The sequence below is a fragment of the Lactuca virosa genome, chromosome 9, assembly GCF_052849685.1.
Source record: "Lactuca virosa cultivar CGN04683 chromosome 9, Lactuca_virosa_CGN04683_v6, whole genome shotgun sequence".
NCBI lineage: Eukaryota > Viridiplantae > Streptophyta > Magnoliopsida > Asterales > Asteraceae > Lactuca > Lactuca virosa.
The window spans coordinates 130,596,637-130,622,164 of record NC_136434.1 but is presented as its reverse complement, the minus strand read 5'-3'; positions in this window follow the sequence as shown (position 1 = coordinate 130,622,164).

Below are 25,528 nucleotides of genomic sequence, written 5' to 3'. Positions count from 1 at the left end.
ACTGAGAAAGTGGTCAAAAAGTCAAAACAAAAGTGGTATAAATATCCGATGAAGCTTTTACCCATGTCATGAACATCGATGTCATATATTTATGTTTTATAGAATAGAGTCTCAACACTTTTATAAAAGCAAATGTTTCTAAGTTTTTCGAAAACGTGTCAAAATGGTAAGCAAGGTTTAAGATGGTTTATATGCCCTTAAAAGCACATCTATCCATTGAAATGGATTTGAAATGAAATTGAAATAGCAAGATTAAAAACCAATATTGGTTAAATTGAGTTTTGAAGAAAAATGTTAAGTTAAAGCAAGTTGTCAAAAGATTTTTAGCGAGAATATGGCTTGAATTGTTAGGAAAGGTCTAGTAAGTTGTATGAAGTGGTTATAAAGTATTTTATCGATGATAAATAAAACCGATGAAACGAAATAACTTTTCGATGGAAGATTAAGAATTAAGGAATAAGTAGATTAGTGTAGCTGACCGTACCTAAATACTAAGGCGAGTAACGATGTATTTTCCCCAAAATAAAGGACAAGAAAAATTGTTTGTAAAACGTTTTTAAGTGTCAATGGAATTTTTCGACCTTTTATAGAGGTCAAAGGGATATCCTATGTTAAGTTTTAAGCTCATGGTGGAAACAACCTAAAGCTAAATTCGTAGCGTAGTAATAAGTTCTCACGTATGAGTTAAACCTCTGTGTCTCCTCGTGAGTCGAATCTGGAATGCCCGCCAATGGTATCCAAGTGATTATTTAGTGGAAACTCATCTACCTCCTTACGTGATGCTCCAATTTTCATCTGTGTCGGTATCAGAACGCTTTCCTAGTTGTAACTATAGTACGAAGACGATGAAGAGGTATTGAGGAATAATTGGAATAGGTTTCGACTTAAGATTATTACTAGTGTATATCTAGCTACTAACCTTGCATCTAAAGTCAACAGCTACTGAGGAATACTCATTCTCAGTACTAAGTGCATTGCTCCTAGACTGGCTAGTGATATAACCTAAGTGGTTAACCTACCACTTGATAAGGGATAAGATTATTCCTAAATAAAGGCATTGTTATAAAAGTGCATTTAGTTTCTAAGTGTATCTAGATGAATTCCTATAATATGCAATGCCCGTACGCACACCGAAAAACTTTGTTTTTCAAAAGTTCAAGCTGAAAATCGTTTTGAACATAATTCTACTATAACCGTTTCCAGCCTCACATTAACTTTCCTTAATTAAGCATAGTTGGCCAGGCTATACTTAATTAAAGTCCAATAATGTGTAATCGAATTAGTTATACCAGTAGTATGTTCAGTATTTTAAAAACGTTTAGAATTTTTTTTTTGGCTATAGTTATGGTTCTCCAAAGGAAAACCAGTATTCTCTATAACCTTCGGCTCTGATACCATTTCTGTCACAGCCCGCTAAAGCGGAAACACGAGGCGTGGCAGTGTAAAGAGTTTCATAGAAAAAGTTAAAAGACAACACCAACCATAGTATTAAAAATCATTACAAATTTACAATGGGTTTGAACAACTTTTAAAAGAAATTACAATGTAAATTGAAATTGAAATACAACACATGTGAATGATCCTAAAAGTGATGTGTCCCTAAGTGCCACTTACTCGATGAATCCTGAAAAAGCATGTAAAACGAGCGTCAACTATAAAAATAGTTGGTGAGTACTCACAGATTAAAAATAATATAAGTTTCATGAATCGAAATCAAAGTTTTGATAGAGTTTTCCATAAATAAAAATATATTGCAAAAATGAGTAAATAAGTTTTCATAAACAAAGTTTGTTGCCATCGTGAGAAATAAAGTTACGTTGCCCAAATGAGATGCAACGTTCATATCCTCATGGAAATAAAGTTCGTTGCTAAAACGAGTAAACAAGTTTCATTGCTATAATGAGCAATCAAGTTTGTTGCTACAGGGAGCAAACAAATTCATTGTTAAGACAAGTAAATAAGTTTCCAATAATAAAATTTCGTTGCTATAATGAGAAACAAAGTTCATTGCTATAATTAATAAACAAGTGTGTTGCTATAATAAGTAACAAGTTTGTATGTGTATGAGCAAACAATGAGTTCCCAACCAAGCCTATGACTGATGCTCTATCAAGATCTATGCTTATCGTTCCATAGATTATATGGTATCATGCACTCAAGCAATCGGGCGAGTAAGGAGTTGTCAATTCCTAATAGCGCTATCCATAATGACCATTGGCTCAAAGAGTTAATGGTTGGAGTAAAGTATAAGGGAAGGAACTTAAGACGATAAGTTCTCATGTTCCGTGTTGCATAGACATACATAGCAGAATATAGCAAATTATAGCAAAATATAGCAATCGAGTTTGATACGAATCAATTTAAATACAACGAACAATAAATAGTTTTTCGGACATATGTTCCCACCCTAAAACATTTAAAAACCGAAAATAGGGGAGTGCGTGAAAACTCACAATATGAAAATGTAGCAACCAAGTTTATATGTGTCAAATAAATACAACGAACATAAATAGTTTAGGACATGCTTTTCCACCCCAAAACGTAAAAACCGAAAATAGGGGAGTGGTGAATACTCACAATGCATTGAGATGATGCAAATGGTGCCTTGAACTACGCTCCACGTGTACCACTACCGATTCCTACAATACTGATATTCGCTAGTGAGTCTCTAATCGAAATCTAACACTAGTATACTTACTACTACAATAGAACTATGCCAATATTGTGTCAAAATTTAATACTGATAAGTTACAAACATTTTTCTATGAAAATTAAATTTCAATGAATCAGTTGTTATATAACAATTTAAGTGGAAAATTCTCATTATTGAAATGCTAATATTTAACATTTTAAGAGGTGTTCCAATGATTTAATATTTAAAAACTAAATCAATTTAGTTCTAAAATTTCCCAAACTTTGCATTTTAGTTTTAATTCAAGTCAAAGACCTTAAGATAAATTTTCTTGAATTTTTGGTTTGTCTAACTATTTTTCACGATTTTAGTTTCTTGAATAACCATAAAATCATGAAAAATACTAAACAGTTAATAAAAATTACCAAACTTCAGATTTTGGTTCTAATTACATTAATAGGCTTCCAGATAAATTTTCATGGATTATAGATATGTATAACCATTTTCCTTATATTTAATTCTTTAAAAAGATAAAAATTCATGAAAAATAGCAATCAGTTAAGAAAATGCCTCAAACTTCTTATATTACTGCCATTACACATACTTAAGCTGGGAAAAATATAAAAATGGATTTATAAACTGTCTAACCCAATTTTATGATTTTTGTGTATTTATTCTAATAAAAATGGAGATAAATAGAAAACAGTTTCCAAAATTACCCAAACTTTTTGTATTACTGTTATTAAAGATTCTTAAGTTGGGAAAAATATAAAAATGGATTTATAAACTGTTTAACCCAATTTTATGATTTTTGTGCATTTATTCTAATAAAAAAAATGGATTTAAGTGTATTTAATCTTGGGAAAATAGAAGAAAAAGAGCATACAGAATAGAAAACTCATCAAAAATTTTATGTAGCATCCTAATATATTATAAGATGTTCTGCTAAAGTTTCATGAAATTTGGATGAGTACAAATATTTTTCCCATTATTAGTCCATTATAAATACAAAAATCGGGGAAAAATAGGAATGCATTATGAACAATTCTGAAAATATTTTTCTAAGTCTTACACATAGGGTATGAGCTGCGAAAATTATTAGATAGCCTTTTCAAGTTGTCTAAAGTGGATTTATGATTTATTGGGGCTAAACAAAAAGAAAATTTAAAACCATGCTAAACAGTAACAAAATCGATGAAACTTAATGAGAAGTCATTATTTAGCATAGGGGTCATCCACGAATTTACCTAGGATTTATAGACCTTAGAAAGTATTTTATATGATTTATTGCCCTATTTTATTGCAATAATTATAATAATTCGAGAAAAATGAATTATTTTCTGAAAATTTGTAGAACATCTCATATTGTTGGTGGAATACAGGGAAAATCGGATTTGATCAGAAAAGTTGATTTAGATATTTACTTGGGAATAAATCCTTTATAGCCCTATTTGAATGCTTTTTAACAACAAACTTTGATGATCAAGCCTCTAAGCTTGAAGATCATTACATGCATGTTGGTTTGAAGACCAATCATGTGTTTGAAATGTTCAAAAATCGTTTTTGAAAGAAAACTTAGAGTGCATGTGGTGATTTTCCACCAAAACTTGTAGAAAAGTGCATTTTCATTATCTTGACTTAGGTTTAGGTCATGGATCTTCACCATTTTGTAACATGCAAGATGTTTTTTGGTGAAAATCTACAACCATCATCATCAAAATTGAAGTGAATAAACATGCACACAAATTTTCTAAGAGAAAGGTGTAGAAGAATAAGGAAATGCAAGAAAATACATGAAAACTTGAAGGAAAATGAAAGGAAATCGTGTTCTACCTTAATGAACACCACTAGATGATGAAGATTTTGAGTTTGAGGTGTGTTCTTGGACTTATTTTCTGGAAAATTCCGTAGGTGTAGAGAGATGAAGAGAGAAATGGAGTGGTGGTGATGAAGAGTGTGAGAGAGAATGAGGGGTAGAGTGAGAGAGAAGATGGAGTGGTAGAGTGAATAAGTGAGTGAATAGATTGAGTTTTGGGGAAGAGTGGTCTTGGGAGGGATGAGGCTGACCTTTGAGTGGAGAGATGAGATTTTATCTTGTTTTGCTTATTTAATTTATATTAATTCCTTAATTTTTATAAATTTTCTTTCAATTTATATAAAATATGCATTTTATATAAAATTTGTTCATAACTCTTGGATGTTTAACTTATAAATGTAATGTAAATATTAATGAATTAAATTAATTTCCTTGATTATATTTCAACATTTTAAATATATTAATTTGATATTATAGTGTTTATAAAAAAAATTATAAGATTTTAATATAAAACTTCATAAATTTGAGTTTTTATGACTTTTAGGGTTTTGGAGTTTAATAAACTTTGAATATAAAAATAAATTGAATCTTTGAGACTTCAAAATGTCTTATGGTATTATAACTCTTTTATAGTTATAAATAATGTTTGTAATTTATTTTTATCATTTTATTGTCATTTTATGTAGTGATTCCGAGATTCAAGCGAAATTGAGGAATCAAGTATACTAGTCCTAGTCTTCAACTTTGACTTAAGTTTCTATGAGACTTTGACCTAATTTCTACTACAAGGTTAAATGCATGATGTGTGTATATGATTCATGAAATGGTGTTCAAGTCAAGGAATAACCCGAGTATGGATAGTCTGTACAGTTAAGTAATTGTAGAATTCACATACCAATGTGAAATCTAAGTACACTATCCTTCGATCCTACTTGTTTCCAAGTTTCTAGTAGGTTATAACTTAGCTTCTAGTTACTAAGTCTAGTATGTGTTGTGCCTATATGTGCAACTAAGTATAGTCAAATCTAGAATCAAATCGAATTCTGACAGTTGTCACAACTGCCGGTGCGTTGGAGAGCCCAAAAGGCATCACCACAAACTCGTAATGCCTGTAACGAGTCCTAAAGGCCGTCTTCTGGATATCCTCCTCGCAGACCCTCATCTGATGATATCCAGACCTCAAGTAAATCTTGGAAAACCAAGACGCGCCCTGCAACTGATCGAACAGATCGTTGATCCTCGACAATGGATAACGGTTCTTGACCGTCAACTTGTTCAACTCCCGGTAATCAATGCACATCCGGTGTGAACCATCCTTCTTCTTGACAAAAAGGATCGGCGCTCCCCACGACGAGCTACTTGGTTGAATAAAACCCTTCCCCAACAGCTCCTGCAGCTGCGAGGATAACTCATGCATCTCGGGCGGCGCAAGACGATAAGGCGCCTTGGCAATAGGTGCCGCACCCTGGGATTAAATCGATCCGGAACTCCACCTGCCTCTCAGGAGGCACACCCGGTAACTCCTCGGGGAAAACATCCGAAAATTCACTCACTATTGGAACCTCTACGATCGAACTTGATCTCTCGTCAGTCACTCGCGTATCCATCACATACGCTACAAAACCCTGGCAACCCTGCTGAAGACTCTGTCTCGCTCTTGCAGCCGAACAAAATGCTGACCTAGATCTGGTACCCTCTCCATATACAGTAAGCACTCCCCCACTGGGGTCTAGTATCGTCACCATCTGACGCTCGCAGTCGATCATAACTCTGAATCGACTCAGCCAATCCATGCCCACAATAACACAGACATCACCCATCGTGATCGGTGCCAGATCTATCGGAAACTCAACTCCGAAAATCTCAAGCACACATCCCCAGATCATATCAGTCGCAAAAACCGCATGCTCATCGGCTATAGAGACTCTCAGAGGCTGACTCAACGCCTCTCTTCGTATACTGACGTGGCGACTAAATGCTAAAGATATGAAGGATCGACTCGCACCCAAGTCAAATAACACCAAAGCAGGTACATAATTCACAAGAAAAGTACCTACGAATATCACAGTATAAGCATAAAATAACTTAAACAAAATAAGTAAGAGTTCACATACCAGCCACTACATCGGGTGCTGTGCGGACCTCTTCCACTGTCAACTGAAAGGCTCTCCCGCGAGCCTTTGGTGCCTCGGCCTTCGCTGGCCGGCTCTCAGTAGCTCGAATAGCAGCAGGTGCAGATCCCTACACTGACCCCTGCAACAGCTGCGGGCACTCGGCCTTCCGATGGCCGGTCTGGTTACAGTAAAAATAGACTGTGAACCCCTTGGGGCAATCCTTGGCTATGTGCCCCTCCTTGACACATTTGTAGCAAGCACCTGCTCGACAGGCTCCCTCGTGACCCTTGCCGCACTTCCCACAAGTGCGGCCCTTCTGGCCTCCAGATCTCGAATCAGCGGGTCTTGCCCACTTGGCTGCCGGCTGAGACTATGCCGGCCGCATATCCCTCCTCTGAGACTCCGCCTCCTCCCTGGCCTAAGTCTCTAGCTCAATCTCCCTCTTCCGGGCATTTGCCTGGAGCTCGGAAAATGTCTGGTATGTCGAGTTCTCCACGAACTCACGGATATCCCTCCTCAATATGCTCAAATACCGGCTCATGCGTGCCTGCTCGGAAGACACGTGCTCAGGGAAAAACAACGCCCTCTCATGAAACATCCTCGTAATCACTGTCACAGACTATGTTCCCTGTTTGACGAACAAAAACTCCTGGGCCAACCGTTCCCTCTCCACTGGAGGAACATACTCATCACGAAACATAGAAGTAAACCTCTCCCAAGTCACTGCAGTGAGCTCTGCAGGAGTGAAGCTGGCTGTCATAAATTTCCACCAGTCCTTCGCCCCCAGGCGAAGCTGGTTCAGCGCGAACCGTACCCTCAAATGTTCCGGACAGGAACAGGTGTAGAAACATCCCTCAATATCAGAGATCCAACTCATCGCAGCAATCGGATCCTGAGTCCCATCAAACTCTGGTGGCTTCGTGTTGCTGAACTCTCGGTACAGCAACGAGTCACCCCCTTGTGGCCTGGCAGCAGCGACAGCTGCGGTGGCTACAGCATCAGCCGCCTTACTAACAGCAGTGTATCGCTCGTCAAACATCTCAATCAGAGTGGTCTTAATAGACCCAAACATCTCCAGGATGGCCTCTCGGATAGTTGCGGCCACCTCATCATGAATCATCTTGCGAATCTCATCATCGCTAACACCGTTGCTCTCTGGGTTGTGGCGCGTACCCACCATGATGTCTGTGAAACACAACACAAAAGAAATCGGAGACTCGCTCGAGTATTCTCGCACTCGATCACTCAACCCTACTTGTTCCTTAGTACCCTAAGGATTCTTACTTGGACTGCTCACTGATCCGGTGTTTCCAGTATTACGGGCCCTATACTACCTTCCACACCACATCGATATTCACCCCAAGTCCTCCTCCTAGGATTCCAGATCACAAGTACTCCATATCTTGATGAACGCAGGCTACCCTCCAGTAGACCTCTCATAAGCTCCTCTCTGCTACCTACTCACACTCGAAGTAATTCACAGTAGCAGTAACTCCTAGGCTAAGGCATCACAAATCAGGCCACTCTAGTCCTAAATATGAATACCTAGCCTACTCTAGCATGCATAACACATCTCATAATATATCATAACACATAACATAAGGGTATTTTGGGAAATCACCGTTCGGGCGTTGGCTGATTGTACACACTGCTCTTTTCCGCTTTCTCTTGAAATCTTTTACTCGTTTTGGAAAAATCGTTTCTTTTTGAAAACTTTTCTTAAATCCTCAGTTTGAGTCCAGATATGCCCGAAGGTGTATCCGAATCCCTCAAACCAAGGCTCTGATACCAACTTGTAACGACAGAAATTTTCAAACCAAATTTTTCATTTTTAATTTCATAAAACACATGTTATTTTAAATAAAACACCATTTAATAGTCAACAAAGTTTTCAAAACATTATATCAAATCCAGGATCCATAAACATAGCTCCGTCCCAACTGTGTGTGTGTACAATCAAGCCGGTGACTTCCTGCGATCCTCAGAAGTACCTGAAACACATAAACACATAACACGGTAAACACGCATGCTTAGTGAGTTCCCCAAAATACCACGCACACATAATTAGCCACTTGAGGCAATAGCATTGTAAGACCTTCCGGTCAATGTGTCTCAGTGGGGCCTTCCGGTCCCACAACTCTAATGGACCTTCCGGTCCCGACCATACTGACCTTCCGGTCCTAACCATACTGACCTTCCGGTCCCAACCATACTGACCTTCCGGTCCCAACCATGCTGACCTTCCGGTCCCTACTTTGCAAGATCAGAGTATAACATATACATATCACATAAACAAAATCATCATAATATCACATAACTCAAGTAAGCACATAAGAGCTTCCGGTCACACATAGTTACCACTCTTGGTAAGGTATAGTGAGAAGACTCACCTGTCAACAATCGGATAGTCTCGAACTCGTATCACCAGTCTAGCCTCCGCCTAATACTCACAAATGAAATTCTTATTTAATAACAGCACTCATTAGGCTAGACAACCCTCCCTATGTTCTCCCAGAAGGGTAAAAGACCATTTTACCCCTTCATGAGTCCAAAAGTCCACTTGTTGACCAAACCCTAAAAGTCAACAAAAAGTCAACGCTTGTGAGTACGCTGCGTGTACCAGCTCCTTACGCTGGGCGTACTCGACCGCTACACAGCTATCGGGCTGCTTGACCCCTACGCCCCGCGTACTGGGATTTACGCCCAACATACATCCCAGTTTCACTCTTATCTCACTTATGGTCTTAATCAGTTAAGACCTTGGCTCAAAATACAGATCTGGACCCCCTACAGTCTCTTAATCCATAAAGTCGAAAACTTTTTGCCTTTGCATGGCTGTTTTGGACTCAAACACTCAAAACCTTCATCCTTTTTCTTCCTTAAGCTAATATCCCATGCATGGTTAGTTCTTAATGACCAAGATTGGATTTTTATGACCTTATAACACGAAATACACTAGCAAGGGACAGATCTCGGTTCTTAGGGCTCATCAACTCACAAAGCCATCAACTTTTGGGACAAAAACTCTAAAACACCCCATATATGCACACAAAAAAGAAAATGAAGAAAGCTTGAAGCTTTATACCTCCAATTGAAGCTTCCCACACTGCTAAGCTCAGATCCAAGTGCTTGGGCTCTTACTCCTTCTTCTCCAAAGCTTCCTTTCCACTTCTAATGCTCAAGAACATACCAACAAGCTCTCAAAGGCACTCTCTAGCTACAAGAACGAGGATTAGGGTTTTGTATGGACAAGTCTCTGGAAATGGTGGCAAACAATGAGGCCATAACGTTCTTTAAATAGGGGGCTCATTTAGAATTAGGGTTTTATTCTGGTCCTAGTACGCCCCGCGTACTAGGCAACCTACGCGTCATGAATACACTCACGAGTACACGCGGCATACTCTCCAGTATGCCCAGCGTACTCGATTATCACACAAACTACTCGAGGGCTAAAGTTGACAACTTAAGGAAAGAAGAAGGGCCAAGGAGATATACCTGATTCCGGGATGTTACACACAGAGACTTAGCGAATGATATTACAAAGTATTCCATAGAAGCTTTGTTACTAAAAAAACAATTCCATGGAAATGAAGTCTCAAATTGAAAAAGTACACTCCTTGAACATCCTTCTTGCATTAAAGTTCCTAACTTACATGTAGATTCTAATCATCAACTCCCATTATGGAAAAATTTCATATTCCGATATGGCCATCAATTCTGAACAAGAATCACCTCCATTAAGAATTATGTTAATATGGTCCGTCCAAATACCATACGTCCAACTATCCACAAGAAACCAATCTTCTGGTAAACCTCAGATAGTTCTTGACAGTTGTTTAACAACTTTATTCACACCATGTTCTAGTCCTTTTTCCCTCTCAATACCCATAGCATTATGGAAAAATCAGAACAAGTGAATATTATAGCATATGAAAACGATCCTATATCTGAAGCATATGGGACTGGATTCATTATGTCTTACATAACGACTTGATATTTATTAAGTCTCTTACTATAATATTTCCATATATCAAATTTTCTATGTTGAATCATTTCAACACGATATTTATATATGTAATATCTCCAAAACTAAGTTCTATTAAATCCTTCAATCTAAAATTTTAGATTTGAAATGAAGTATGAGTGCCCTCTCCCTTAAATCTCTATATAGCAAAACATATCCCAAACTTTGCAATTTGAAAATTTGAAATCTTTGTTCCCTACGATTAGTATTGCCGACTTGCAACAATTATCATAACAATTATGTTCCCACTAGCTTTGACATTTACCCCGAAATCAACAGGACTTCTAGAAATCAACACTATTGACTTTCTTACTAAAGTTTAGATTTTTGATACGTGGTACTTCGATAAGTCTTCAACCAGACTTCTCAAACTTATACACCTTCATTAGATCGCATATGTGTGTTTTTTGACCCTTTCAGAACTTATATCCATATGTCCTAAAAGTTCAAAACTGTTCCTTGCCAATTCTCACAATTCGAACTATGAAAAGGGATGTTGTAATCATATTACGAATTTGAGAATGCAATTAACACAAACATTAACCATAATGATATTTATCAAATCTATTAGTGAAAGTGTTTCCTCATAATTATTCTCATGAATTAGAGTGAAATCTTTTGCCACCTATATTTTACGGTGTATGTGTTCCCATCCATGTGAATTTATCATTTCCAACCTACAGTCATAAGATAAGGTTTATGACAAAACCAAATTCAAATTTAGCTTTCATGGACAGAACTTTGTTTTTCTAAATTTCTTGCCTTCTGGTAGCACAAGGGCCTACCAGTGCTTCCATATCGTTAAGCAGCTCACCCATATTGATCAATGTGTTTTTCGTGACCAACGTGCTCTGCTTTTTGCAATCAAATGAGAACCATAGAACGCACATGCATTTCCACCTCAACTGGAAGGTGCACAGAAACAAGAATGTGTCAAATTAACACATTAGGTTATCAACCTTAAGTCGTGTGTTAGTGATAACTAGAAGGTTTATTCTTCATTGACTCCTGAAAATTTTTAAGATCAATTAGACTCCCACTGACTTCTTTACATATAAGTTTCTCCTTAAGGAACATGATGGGTTTTGAGAAAACAAACAATCCTATGTGTGCATGCAACCCTAATTGCTTTGATCTATGTTTTCTCTTATTAAACATACAAGTATTGAACATCAAAAGGAAATACCTATAAGTTATATACTATTTTCGAAATTAATAACATAAGATAGTAAACATACCTTTGATTTTTATGTATTAATAACAATGTGAATCCAAGAGTTTTTGAAGCTTGAAAGCAAGTGTCACAAGTGTCATACCTCTAATGAATCACACCCAAACTAAGCAAGAGGATGAGAGAGGAGAGAGAGGAGGAGGAGGCATGAGTGGCTACTCTTCTAGGTTTACCGTTGGTCGAAATTATGAAGGGGTAAAGCCCTTTATATAGGTGAGGTAGCTTAGAGCCAAAGCTAGGTTTTAATGAGGAAACCCTAATTCCTTAGCTTAAGGACTAAGCAGCCCATTAACTCCCATCCAAGGCCTTTAGACGAAAATTCTAGGGCCTTCTTAGAGATTTTCGTCCAACCTCTTCTAGGGAGGTTCTAGATCCCAATTCCCCAACTATCAATAAATTGCCAAACAGCCCTGCACTTTTAATTAATCCCAAAATTAATTCCAATTAACTTATGATAAATTATTAATTAAATAACATGATTTCTAATTAATATATTATTTTCGTAATACATTAATAAATCATTTATTTCAATATATTAATCAAATAATAAATTCAACCTCTCTCTCCAAAAGTCATCTTGTCCAGTTGCTAGTATGAGGGTAACCCAAAAGGACTGTGCTACAATCAATTCAAGTACATACCAATTATAGTTATGGGCTTAGACACCTAATCCAACAAAACATTCCTTGACGAGCTAAAAACAAATATTTAAAAGTTAGTGTGGATTCTTGATAAGAAAACACTTCATTGAATTGGTCTTAGTATAGCCTTTGTTTTAACCAAAACATCACAACTACCAATTCCAAATGTGCTAGAGTAAGAAAAATATTAATACTCCACATTTCATGAGGTGTTATAAACCTACCTAGTGAGAAATAAGTTTCAAGATACGATTTTTAGTAACTAGAGTATAGCTCTAAAACTAGATTGGAAACGAAGTATGACTCATCTCTCGATCGAACTATTTCAACAATATTTGATTCCTCTTCTTAGTCAAACAATTGCACTAAGATGTTCTTCGAGGATCAATTAAGACATAGTTCCATAATCATTAAGATGATCATAAAACATGATACTAAAGTAATCTCATTTCCTTTCAGATTAGAGAAACCTTTATCTTTCTGCCTAACAGATTCTTCATATTCGTTGTACTATTGTAACGACCCAAATTTCCAAATAAAATTTTCATTTTTAATTAAACAAAACATTCCCATAAAATATGAAATATCAATGACAACTGTTTTCAAAACCCATAACATCAACATTTTATTTCAAATATCAGAGTGTCCCCATATAAAATGCCAGAGAGTGCACGCCGCGCCATCAAACCTTGACCTTGCCCTTAGGCTCTGAAGTACCTGAAACAATCAACAAACTATAAGCTAATGCCTAGTGAGTTCCCCAGAGCATACCCTACACAATCCACATAATCACATAACCGGTATAATCTATAACAGCTACATATACCACATAAGCCATGCATACAAACATATAAGGATGTTGTGGGCTCCCCCAAGGGTCTTAGACCTCTTTGCCATGGGCTCCCCCACATCATCTAATATCCGATTGCCACGGGCTCCCCCCCCCCCTCCCGAGGTCTTCCATACAATAACACAAAGTCAACTAGCATACCATATATCATAGAAAATAATTATCATACTAAATTACACGTATATACACATATACGGATGTCGTGGACTCCCTCCAGGGTCTTACTCCAGGATGTCGTGGGCTCCCCCTAGGGTCTTAGACCTATGTGTCATTAGCTCCCCCACATGGTCTTAGCTGTTTTCCATGGGCTCCCCCACATGGTCTTTACCTGGAATGCCATTGGCTCCCCCACATGGTCCGATATCCGACTGCCGCGGGCTCCCCTCGGGGTCTTCCATACTAGCATATCACATATCACATAACAAACTTAATATATTTATGCAACACATAATGGGCTCGCCTTGTGCCTTCGACCCACTGGTATGGTGAGGAGACTCACCTCTCAAGAAATGTTGAACTGATAAGATAAGTCCCAACTCGCAGCTCCAACTCAACAGCCTACAACCATTATGAAACTGGCTTGTCAAAATCCCAAAATACTAAAATTACTCTCAAAGTCAAACTTGGTCAACCGTGGTCAAAGTCAAGGTCAATCGTCCATGTTGACCCCAACTCGTCGAGTGCATCTAACAACTCGTCGAGTTCCTTCAGAGTTCAGAAAACCAAAAACTTGCGTCAACTCGCCGAGTAACTCGTCGAGTTTTTCAGTGTCCAGGAGACCGAAAACCCCCATCAACTCGTCGAGTCATCTCACCCACTCGCCGAGTTCACTCAGAATCCAAAAAGACGGGTAAACCCAGCCCAACTCGTCGAGTTGGCAATGCAACTCGTTGAGTTCCTTCAACTCTTTTCATGTTTATCCCTTTCCAGTTGAATCCAAAGCTCCAAACTACATATCCAGTCCCCTAGGGTGTGGTTACCACGTAAAGTTGCCAACTTTATGTGCATGTAAGGCCTTAAGATGCTAAAACACTCAAAACTATGCTTATAAAGGGGTCTATGGCATGGGGAAAGGCCAACGCTTGATAAAGCTTGAATGTTTAGGCCCAAGGAGGCCTAATGTTTCCAGATCTAAAGTCACAACTTCAAATCATGCTCAACTCCGAAAGTGGATTCCCAAAATGGGTTAAAAATGCACTAAACTCCTATGGGAGGAGATCTAAGAAACAAGAGGTCAAGGTAGAGACTTTTTACCTCCAAATGGATGCTAACACAGGGTAGATGCCGGATCTATAGCCTCCTCCTCACTTCAATCCCTTCAACTTCGAGTTTCCTTCCAAAGAGCACAAGATTCACTCTCCAAAGCTCACACACACTTAAGAAAGCACTAAGGCACGACTAGGGTTTCTCTCTGTATAGTAAGGACGATGAGAGAGGCCACAAATGAGCCATAAGTTCCTTAAATAGGGTAGAAACCCCTGAAAATTAGGGTTTCCCATTACAACGTATACTCTTCTTCCAACTCGTCGAGTTCCAATCTAAAACCCTAAAATCCTGAAAAGTAATTGATACCTAAAACGAGCGTTACAACTACTCTTTGAAAAAATTTTCAAAGTGTTAGAATTATGTTTAGTCTTATAAACACAACCATATTTACTGAAGCATCAGCAAATCATGACGAATATAGTTATCTTCCTTTGTGGTGGATCTGAATAGTTCATATAAATATGTACAAGATCCAATAGTCCTTCACGTTGACTCACATAAACATGTGATCAATGAATTTAGTCATAATCTTCCAATGATCAAGATTCTCATACATCATGCAATTCAAATTGCATGACTCCAAGTTTCTATCCAACTAAAACTTGGGTGATGAGAATTATTTATCACTTAGTTAATTGTGACATTTCCACAAATAAAACAACAAGAATCAAATCCACAATTACTATTTCTAATAATAGAAATGTAACCACCAATTTTCGTAAATGTCATTACAAGGAAATATAAAGTAAACTAACCAAATAAACCAAAATTTCACTTTTATTGATAATATACGAACATCTGGAACTTGTTGTTACAATGCATAAATTGAAAAACTATGTTTCTAGACATTTCCTAAGACATCTAGTAAATTATAATAACTCCTAAGTAGTAGCTTCAAAAATATGATCGTTGAACCATGCGACCGAAATCCATCTCTCACGAATAGATTTAGCTTACTCTCCTTAAGCTTCCTTCTTTCTCTTAAATCCTATAAAACATCATAATGTGATCATCACATCATGTATTAAGAATCTACGAATAGGAACTTATTAAAATAATGGAGTTAGATAATGGATGTACTTGAAGTAGAGTAACACGGTTTGACTTTACCATCTCAAAGATCTTTCAGGTAGTCTGGTCAACTTCGCAACCAATGCCCCTCCAATTGGCAATAGAAGAATATGGACTTTACAGGATTAGAACATGAAACTATCTCAGAACTAGCCTTTCTTTTTACCATATGGTCAAACGGTTTGACCTTGGCTGATCATTTCCATTGGGACGAGAAATATTTTCTGGACTACCATTGTTGCCATTGTTAATGTCCATGGAAATTTTGGAGACAGATCCTTCAAACACTTTTTCTTGACTTGTGCTCTTAATCATTTCTGCTTCAGCAACAATTAACTTATATGTTATATCAATTAGGGTCACGTCGTGGTCCCTCATATAGTAGTCTTTAATGAACTGACTAAATGACTCATAAAGCGAAAGTAGAACCATGTCAATGGCTAGCTCCCTTGGGAAAACGACACCCAACATCCCCAATCTGTCAATGTACGATTTCATTTTCAGAACATGCGCACACACAGACTTTCCATCTTGATGTTTACATGCCAAAAAGGCTTGATTAACTTCGTATTTTTCAGCTTGAAGGAAACATGACTTGGGGAGAGTCACTAGAGGAGGAGGAGGAGGAAGAATTGATGAAGCAATATTTCGAGTTCCACCATTTCTTGAAGAAAGGAACATTCTTTCACCTTGATCAACATGTGGAAGATCATCTTCAGATAGAGGAAAAACATTTCCAGAAGAACGAGGAAGACCAATTTCGTCTAAACTTGACATCTATAATAGGAGAAAAGAGAATTCAAGTTAGTTGATTTTAATCCTTAATTATTAACCCACAAATTTAAATTAAGGCTAGGATCCATATTTTCGATTCGAACTTTGAAGAGGGATGTCGTAATCAAATTTGAATCTATTTTAGGTAGGTAAAGCTTTTACCAATTTCAATCTCATGACACTCCTAGATCTTTTGAGATTCATTGAACTATTCATTGGCATGTTTAATCTCGATTAAGCTCTCACTTTTGTGACTGGGATGTCGAGGATCAAAAACGAGATGTGAATAAGCATGTAAATTAGCTTGGTACTCTCGATGTCATTTATTCTCTCGACTTATAAAGTGTAATGTGCAATTTCATAGATTAGCATCAAATTCACATTTTTCCTAAAGTAACTAAGAGTGGGATTTTAGAAAATATTTTAGTTACATTTATCATTATACTTTTAATGAGGAGTAATTTTCCTATCGAACCCGTTCAGCTAACGACCTTCCACCAAACAAGACAGCGGTGGTAAGAATGGATACCCAATAGCGGTCATTTTATAGGTCGCTTCCTTAAACTCCCCTTATAGTTCGGCTTCATGAATGAGGCATACTAGCGGGTCGACTGACTTTTCTGTAACACTCATAAAATTATTGAAAAAATTAAACTTTTTAAATAAACGCAAAACCATCATTCATTACAATTTGTTTTCAAAATGAGTTTCACATCATAGTTTTCCCATAAATCATAACACAAAACATGAGGAGGTGCACGATCAAGCCTTCTCCTTCCCGCGATCATCTGAAGTACCTGAAACATAACCAAAAATCGTAAGCCCAAAGCTTAGTGAGTCTTCCCCAAAATACCACTACATAAACATAACCAATAAAAACATGCATAATGTACCTTCAGCCTGACTGGTCCGCCTCGCAGGGCCTTCAACCTATCTGGACCGCTCCCGAGCCTTCGGCATTAGTGGACCGCCTTGCAGGGCCTACAGCCTATCTGGACCACTCTTCGGGCCTCCGGCCTAACTGGACCGCTTCGCAGGCCTCCAGTCTATCCAGACCGCCCTGGGTCTTTTGGCCTACTGCACAAAGCATAACCGCCTCAACCCAACCACACACACATATGTCAACATATATATAACTCATAACTACATAGTCAATTAACAGGCAGACACAGATCATACAGATCATTAAGAATAACATCATCCTATCTACCAGGATTCAAATCCAACAGATCACAACAGCATAGCAACATTCTATCTACCAGGATAACCATACAAGAAGGACCGGTATTGGTGCCTTCGACCTATAAGTATAGTGAGGAAAACTCACCTCACAATGACGTATCAAACAGAACCTCCGGCCGCTAGCTCATGAAAACCTCGAACTATCATAATAAATAAACCTCCAATTAATAATTGGATTATCACCTCAAATCTCTTAACTCATAATTTTCCATTAACTCTTCCTTAACTGGGCCAAAGCCTAAATCCAATTTGGATCCAAAAAGGTCCAAATATACAAGGCCCATAATTAGCCCAATTTTCCAAATTAGGCCCAACTCCTTATTGGGGCTTATCCTAAGGTCCAACGTTCTAACTGGTCTAAGACTCATACTCAGAAAGTCCAACAAGGGCCCAAGACGAGCTGGCCCAAAGATGGCCCAAAACCGTATCCCAACTCGCAAAGTCCCATCAGAAGACGTACGCTGGGCATACTCCGAAACTACGTAGGGCGTACGCGAGCCTCGCATTGACTGGAAAACGAGGGTGTTGACTGTGTACGTGGGGCGTACCCCCTCTACGCGGGGTGTACCCTCGTAGAGTTCAAAACTCTAATAAGTGCTTAATGGCTTAAGCACTAAAGCCCAAATTCCAGATCCATAGACCAAATGTATCTCAGAACCGTAAAGCCTCAAACGTTAAGACTTTGGACGTCCAAAAAGTACTTGATACATGGTCTTAATCCATTAAGACCTCCAATAAGCAACATGAAGCCAAACTAGCCAAAAGGACTTCATTTTTATAACTTATAACCCTTCCTAGGGTCTAAAAGGACAGCTAAAAATGTCCAAGACAAATCATGCACAATATTAGGACTTTTGGGACACGAAGAGTACCAAAAAGCTATCAAAAAGATATACACAATACAAGCACAAAGGCAGGAGCTTTTTACCTTCTGGAGCTTCTAAATGACAAGATGATCCCAGATATACAAGCTTGCATCACTCTCCAAACACCTTGATTCAACTTCTTCTTCTTCAACGACACAAGAAACACACTCTTAGCTCACACACACACACACACACAAAAGAGAAGCTAGGGTTTGCTAAAAACGATCTCAGGTCTTGAAGACTGCGTACATATGCATACAGCCAGTGTACTAGAGCGCGTCCTAGTACACCTAGCGTACTCATATGTACGCCTAGTATATTCCCTTTTAAAACAAAATTACCAAAATGCCACTAGGGCCAAATCCAAGGGCCAAAATGTCACCAATGAAATATCAAGGAAAGGATTCGAAAATACCTGAAATCCGGGATGTTACAACTCTCCCCCACTCGAACTAGACTTCGTCCTCGAAGTCTGTCGTAACAAACAAATCTGGATAATGCTCCCGCATCTCAGCCTCCGGCTCCCAGGTCCACTCAGATCCCCTCTGATGTTGCCACTATACCTTTAGCAAAGGTACCTCCTTGCTACGCAGAACCTTCATCTTCCTTTCTAGAATGGCTACCGGCCTCTCGACATAGTTCAGGCACTCATCAACCTGAATATCATCCAATGATACTACTACACTCTCATCCAAAATGCACTTCCATAACTGTGATACGTGGAAAGTGCTATGAATCTTACTGAGCTCCTCCAGAAGATCCAATCTATATGCAACCTTGCCAACCCTGGCAACAATCAGGAATGGTCCGATATATTGAGCGCCCAACTTCCTTCTCTTCCTGAAGTGGATCACACCCTTCCAGGGTGAGACCTTCAGCAACACCATGTCATCAACCTGAAACTCCAACTCAGATCGGTGCCTGTCGGCATAACTCTTCTGTTGATTATGAGCAATCTGGAAACGCTGCCTGATCTGCTAAATCCTCTTTGTAGTCTGCAGAACAACCTTGGTCCGACCCATGACCCTATGGCCCACCTCGCCCCAACAAACTGGGGTACAACATCTTCGCCCATACAAAAGCTCAAAAGGTGGGGCACCAATACTGGAGTGGAAACTGTTGTTGTAGGAGAAGTCTGCAAGAGGTAGGTAGGAGTCCCAGCTCTCACCAAAATCAATAACACATGCACGCAACATATCCTCGAGATTCTGAATGGTTCGCTCACTCTGGCTGTCGGTCTACGGATGATAGGTTGTGCTGAAATGCAGCTTCGTGCCCAGTTCCTCATGGAACTTCTGCCAGAAATAGGAGGTGAAATGAACATCAAGGTCTGAAACAATAGAGATCGGAACCCCATGGCGAGCAACGATCTCGCAGATATACACATCGGCCAATTTCTCGGTCGACGAACTCTCCCGAATGGCCAGAAAATGGGCACTCTTGGTCAATCGATCCACGATGACCTAAATAACATCCAAACCCCTCGGTCTGAGCCTCCCTAATCAAACCCACAAGTGGAGAATCCATGGATATTCTCATACATGCCACCTCAACATAAGGTCCAACCTACTTGCGGCTCAGGGCATCCGCCACCATGTTCGCTTTACCCGGATGGTAAAGGATCTCATAGTCTTAATCCTTGACCACGTCCAGCCACATACGCTGCCTCATGTTCAGGTTCGGCTGATCCATAATATGCCTCAAACTCTTGTGATCTGTGTAGATAGTATAGCGGACCCCATAAAGATAATGCCTCCAAATCATGAGAACGAAAACCACCGCTCCCAACTCAAGATCATGCGTTGGATATCTCATATCATGCGGATTCGGCTGCCGCGAAGCATAAGCTATCACTCGTCCTCTCTGCATGAGGACTGCTCCTAAGGCGGTGATGGATGCATCACATAAAACCACAAAACCCTCAATTCCCTCCGGAAGGGTCAAGACTGGGGCCTCGCAAAGTCTCTGCCGAAGGGTCTCAAATGTTGACTGCTACTCAGGGCCCCACCGGAAATCCACCCCCTTCCTCATCAGACGACTGAGGGGTACTGCAATCTTGGAGAAATCCAGACTAAATCTCCGGTAGTACCCTGCCAAACCTAGAAAACTCCTGATATCCAAGGGAGACTTTAGGACCTCCCACTGCATCACCGCCTCGATTTTGGCCGGATCGACCAAAATCCCATCCTAGTCAACGAGGTGTCCAAGGAACTGAACCTCTCGCAACCAAAACTCGTAATTCGAGAACTTAGCAAAAAGTTGTTCTCTCCTCAAAACCGCTAGAAGCTCCTGAAGACGCTCATCATGCTGCTCTCTGGTCTTGGATACACACCAAGATATCATCAATGAACACAATAATTGAGCGATCGAGCGTCGTCCTGCATACCCAATTCATCAAATCCATAAATATTGTCGGCGCATTGGTGAGCCCAAACGACATCACCACGAATTCGTAATGCCCATAACGAGTCTGGAACGCGGTCTTCTTCACATCCTCCTCCCTCACCCTGACCTGATGGTACCCAGACCTCAGATCTATCATGGAGAACCAAGATGATCCCTGCAACTGATCAAAAAGATCATCAATCCACGAAAGGGGATAATAGTTCTTCACTGTCAACTTCTTCAGCTCCCTATAATCGATGAACATCCAGTCTGAACCATCCATCTTTTTGACGAAGAGAATTGGTGCTTCCGATGGAGAACTGCTCGAACGGATGAATTGCTTGCCTAGCAGCTCCTGCAGCTGAGATGACAACTCCTGCATCTCAGGCGGTGCCAATCGGTATGGGGCCTTGGCAATAGGGGCCGCACCTGGCACAAGGTCAATCCTGAACTCGACCTGCTTCTCAGGAGGCACACCGGGTAACTCCTCCAGGAATACATCGGCGAACTCCTTGACAACTGGGACATCAACCACTGACACCTGACCCCCAACCCGCGTATTGATGTGTGTGAAACCAACTAGTTTTAATCCTACTTTTCAATTGTAAATTTAACACACAAAGGCAGTCGACCTATCGATTGTGGTATAGTTAAATAAGTAGGGTATCGAACTCAGGGAACGGAAATTAAACTAATTACTAATATTATCTAAAACAAATACTAAAATAGAAAGGGTTTCTCTAGTTTTACAAGACTAGAAACTTAACTAAAACTTAACTAACACTTAATTAAGCAAGTAACAGCTAAATAATTAAATTGCAACTAAATTCAATGATAATAAGGACTTCTGTTTAGGTTCGAATCAATTGATCCTATGGTTGATTTTATGGTAAATATATCGGATTAACTTTTCATTGGCTACCGATTGAGATGATTAGGTTCACGTTCGTTATTGCTAATCCTTAGAAAACAGATTAATTCAAGCAGTGGCCAGTTGTCTAAATTAATAAGTCCCCTAGTTAATTAATTCGGGTTAAGTAAGACTTGTAATGGTTAATTAAATTGGTGATTCAACTAACCTCTTTTTGATGGTGTATCACACAAGCTCACGTATTAACTTACCTATCTTCTAGTTAATTCTAGTTTCACATTCGTTATTCCTAGACATATAACTATGTGGTCACATAAATCATATGAAACTAATAACTAAGAGATGTTCATACAACTTAATTACTGATTTATTAACAGAAAATAGTTGTTATTAATATATAAGGTTCTTTAACAAGCTTAACAAAACAATATCACCAATTAAAATTAATCCTAACCATAAAATCAATCCATATTCACAAAATCATCTACCCTAAACAGAAGATAAAGGTTTTAGTTCATAATTGCAGTAAAAACAAACTCAAAAACGAATTCAACTAGTTCAAACATGATTCAATCAAAAGCTTAACTAAGAATAGATTAGAATTTGCCTTAATCCTCTTCACAATCGAACTTAGGGTTGATTCTTCAGCTTCTCTCGGTCTAGCAGTGCCTTCAATTGCAATCTAAGCCTCCTAGGGTTCCAGAGAAGTCCCCATCTCGATCTCAAAGTCCCTATTTATATTTTTCTGGAAATAGTGGTGACTCGTCGAGTCAAGGTCCCAACTCGTCGAGTCCCTCATTAAAACTCCGTGTACGGCAAGGACTTCTAGAGCTTCGCGAATCTTCGATCCAACTCGTCGAGTCAGGCTTTGACTCGCCGAGTCCTTCTTGTTTTTGGCATTTTTCTTCTTTGTTTCAACTCCCGAGCTTCCAACTGCTTCTCCTGCTTTCTTTTGCTTCTGAGCTTCTCTTTTGGACTGAAAATACAATTTGAACACTATTAAGTACCTTTTGTCCATAATTTGCAAATAATTAGCTAATAAATAAGAAAAATCTATACTAAATATATAGTCAAATATTAACATATCAAAATACCCCACACTTGACTTTTGCTTGCCCCCAAGCAAAACTTAATTTTAGCACACTAATATTACATAAGACAATCCCAATTGAACCCAACCATTATGCCAAGACCGCAACGCATGCATTTGTGTCTAAAATTTTCCTAAGGACCCCCCTCAATTCTAAATACTCACAATCCTCATAAACACTTGCCCACTTCTTTTGAACCATGCTCATTTTATGCATCCCTCTGAATCCATCCGCAGAGAACCTCCTAACCTCAAGGTATTTTTGGTTGAGCAACCCAAGCATACATAACTAGAAAATTACAATTTTTCGATACCACAACAGAACTTATTTGGAATTGTTTACTTCTTTGATGATTCGACTTTAATTTCCTGGAATTCACCACCTTTTGGTTTTTGGTATCTTCGACTTTTTGATTCTTCGGAATTTTGATCTTTTGATCTTCACTTTAATTGCTACAATATTCTTCAAACCTTTCTTGTAATTCTCTCTTTTTTTTAACATGTAACTCACTTTTCTTTTCCACTCAAAACCCTACATGCTTAAGCAGAGGCGCTCAACTTCAACCTTTATTGGTTAAAGATAATAGTTTTCCTGGATACATTTCTAGTACACGATGCTAAACTTATTGCATCCCTCAAACTAAGCGAGATTGTGTTTTTGTCCCATGATTTCACTAGAATAAAGGAGGCCACAAATGCATTAGAACGTATATTGTCTCAACTAAACATTTGGGTCTTCATAAAATCATCAAACATAATACTAGCATGAACCCTAATTGCTTTACCAAAATTTTCTACATTAAGTCCTAGCAATTTTAATGCAAAAATTTCAAAATTTTCAAAATTTAACTAAAATTTTAACTAATGTAACCAACCCCTACCCCACGCTTAGTTTATGCAATGTCCCCATTGCATACTATGCATGAAAAAGAACAATAAAATAAAGAGGGAATTGGAACAAACTCCCCTGGGGTAATAGTGGCGAGGTTGATCTTCTTCATTTTGAACTCCATCTTCAGCTGACTTTAGGCATGGGAACAGCTCATCCACGTCTTGGGTGTCATTCGTCTCATGTGGTTAGCTCCAAATATGCAGGAAAATCCCTCGGAAAGTTCCAGGAATCAATCTTAAAGATAATGCATTCAAGTGACGTACAAAATAGCATCAAATCAGCAACTTTAGAGGTGGAATGTTAAACAACACGTCGAGTTAGTAAGGCGAATCGTCGAGTCGTGTCGCGAAAATGGCAGAATTCATGAAATTGCCCTATGACTCATCGAGTTCAGGATGTGCACTCGGCGAGTTCATCGCTGTGTAATGAAAATATATTTTGCTTTAAATCCGGCTTTTGGTGTGCTGAAGTAACATCAAAAAGACACTTATGCCCTTCTCTTCTCTAGTATTTACGCACTCTTCAGCCCTCTCTAAAACTAGACTCGATACTTAAACTCCATTCTCACTCGCCTAGACTCGATGCTTCTATGGAACGACTCTCTAGACTCTTCATTTACAAACCCTTTATCCAAATTCTGAAAAGACTAAAACAAACATGTAATAAAAAGGAAAAACACACCACAAGCAAATCCTAGACTACTTGTCCAAACCAAACAAAAACAAAATCAAACAATAAAAATTGTTTTAACACAACCAAAAATAAAAAAGGATAGAACTTCAATCTTCATCTCCTTCCTCCTCATCCTCTTCATCATCATCTCGTGCTCCGCTCCCACTTGCTCCGCTTCTTCTTGCGTTTATCCTTTCCTCCCAAGTAGGCACATAAGGAAATTGACCCCCGTCAACATGTTGGATGTTGAAGTGATTAAACAATTGGATAAAGGATCGGTTGGCAAAATTCAAGCCCCTTCCCAAATCATCTTGATATCTTCTTCCCTCCTCATTTAACCACTCCGGGGGAATATCATCTTCGACCGAGATCACCGGTGGATCGTGGTGTGCTTGCTCGCGGCTCGGCCTTACCCTCCTTCCCGGCTCCTCGGGCCCTATCACCGCATCATCGTGAGGAATAGCATAGTGGCCCCCTCCATAATCTTCAATAATTCTGGCTCTTCTAAAAAGAATAGGATTAAAAGAAGGGGTCGGGACCATCGTCATCAAGTTCCATGCTCCTCTTTCCATTAACCCATAAGATTTGGCTAGGCGGGTCACAAACATCCCACCACTGATCTTTGAAGTTTTGTGATCCTTGACCGCCCCCCAGCTAAATATGACGCCATGCAGTACGGAAGATTGCAGAAAGTGTTTGGAGTAATAATACTCCATAAGTAGAAAACATCAAGGTAGGGAACCTTGTCGTCATCTTTCCGTATGTTGATTGTATTTGCAATGAGGCGATGAATCAATCTATGGGTGGGTGATCGAATACTACCCTCTTGAGCGGACTTGGGATATAAACTTTGTTAGCAATGGTATTCCACCAAGTGGAACCCACAACACCTTCCGGGAACTCCTTGTGACAATGCTCAAAAAAGGTGCCAAAACCCTCAGTAGACACCAATTGTTGGTCATAAATACCCAACCTGTAAGCTAGTTCCACCATACTACATCGGCGGAATTCACCACCAAGGCAAAAAGTAACAATTCCCGGGTTGTAATAATCACTCCCTTCACGGAAATTGATGGTTGAGAAAAACTCCC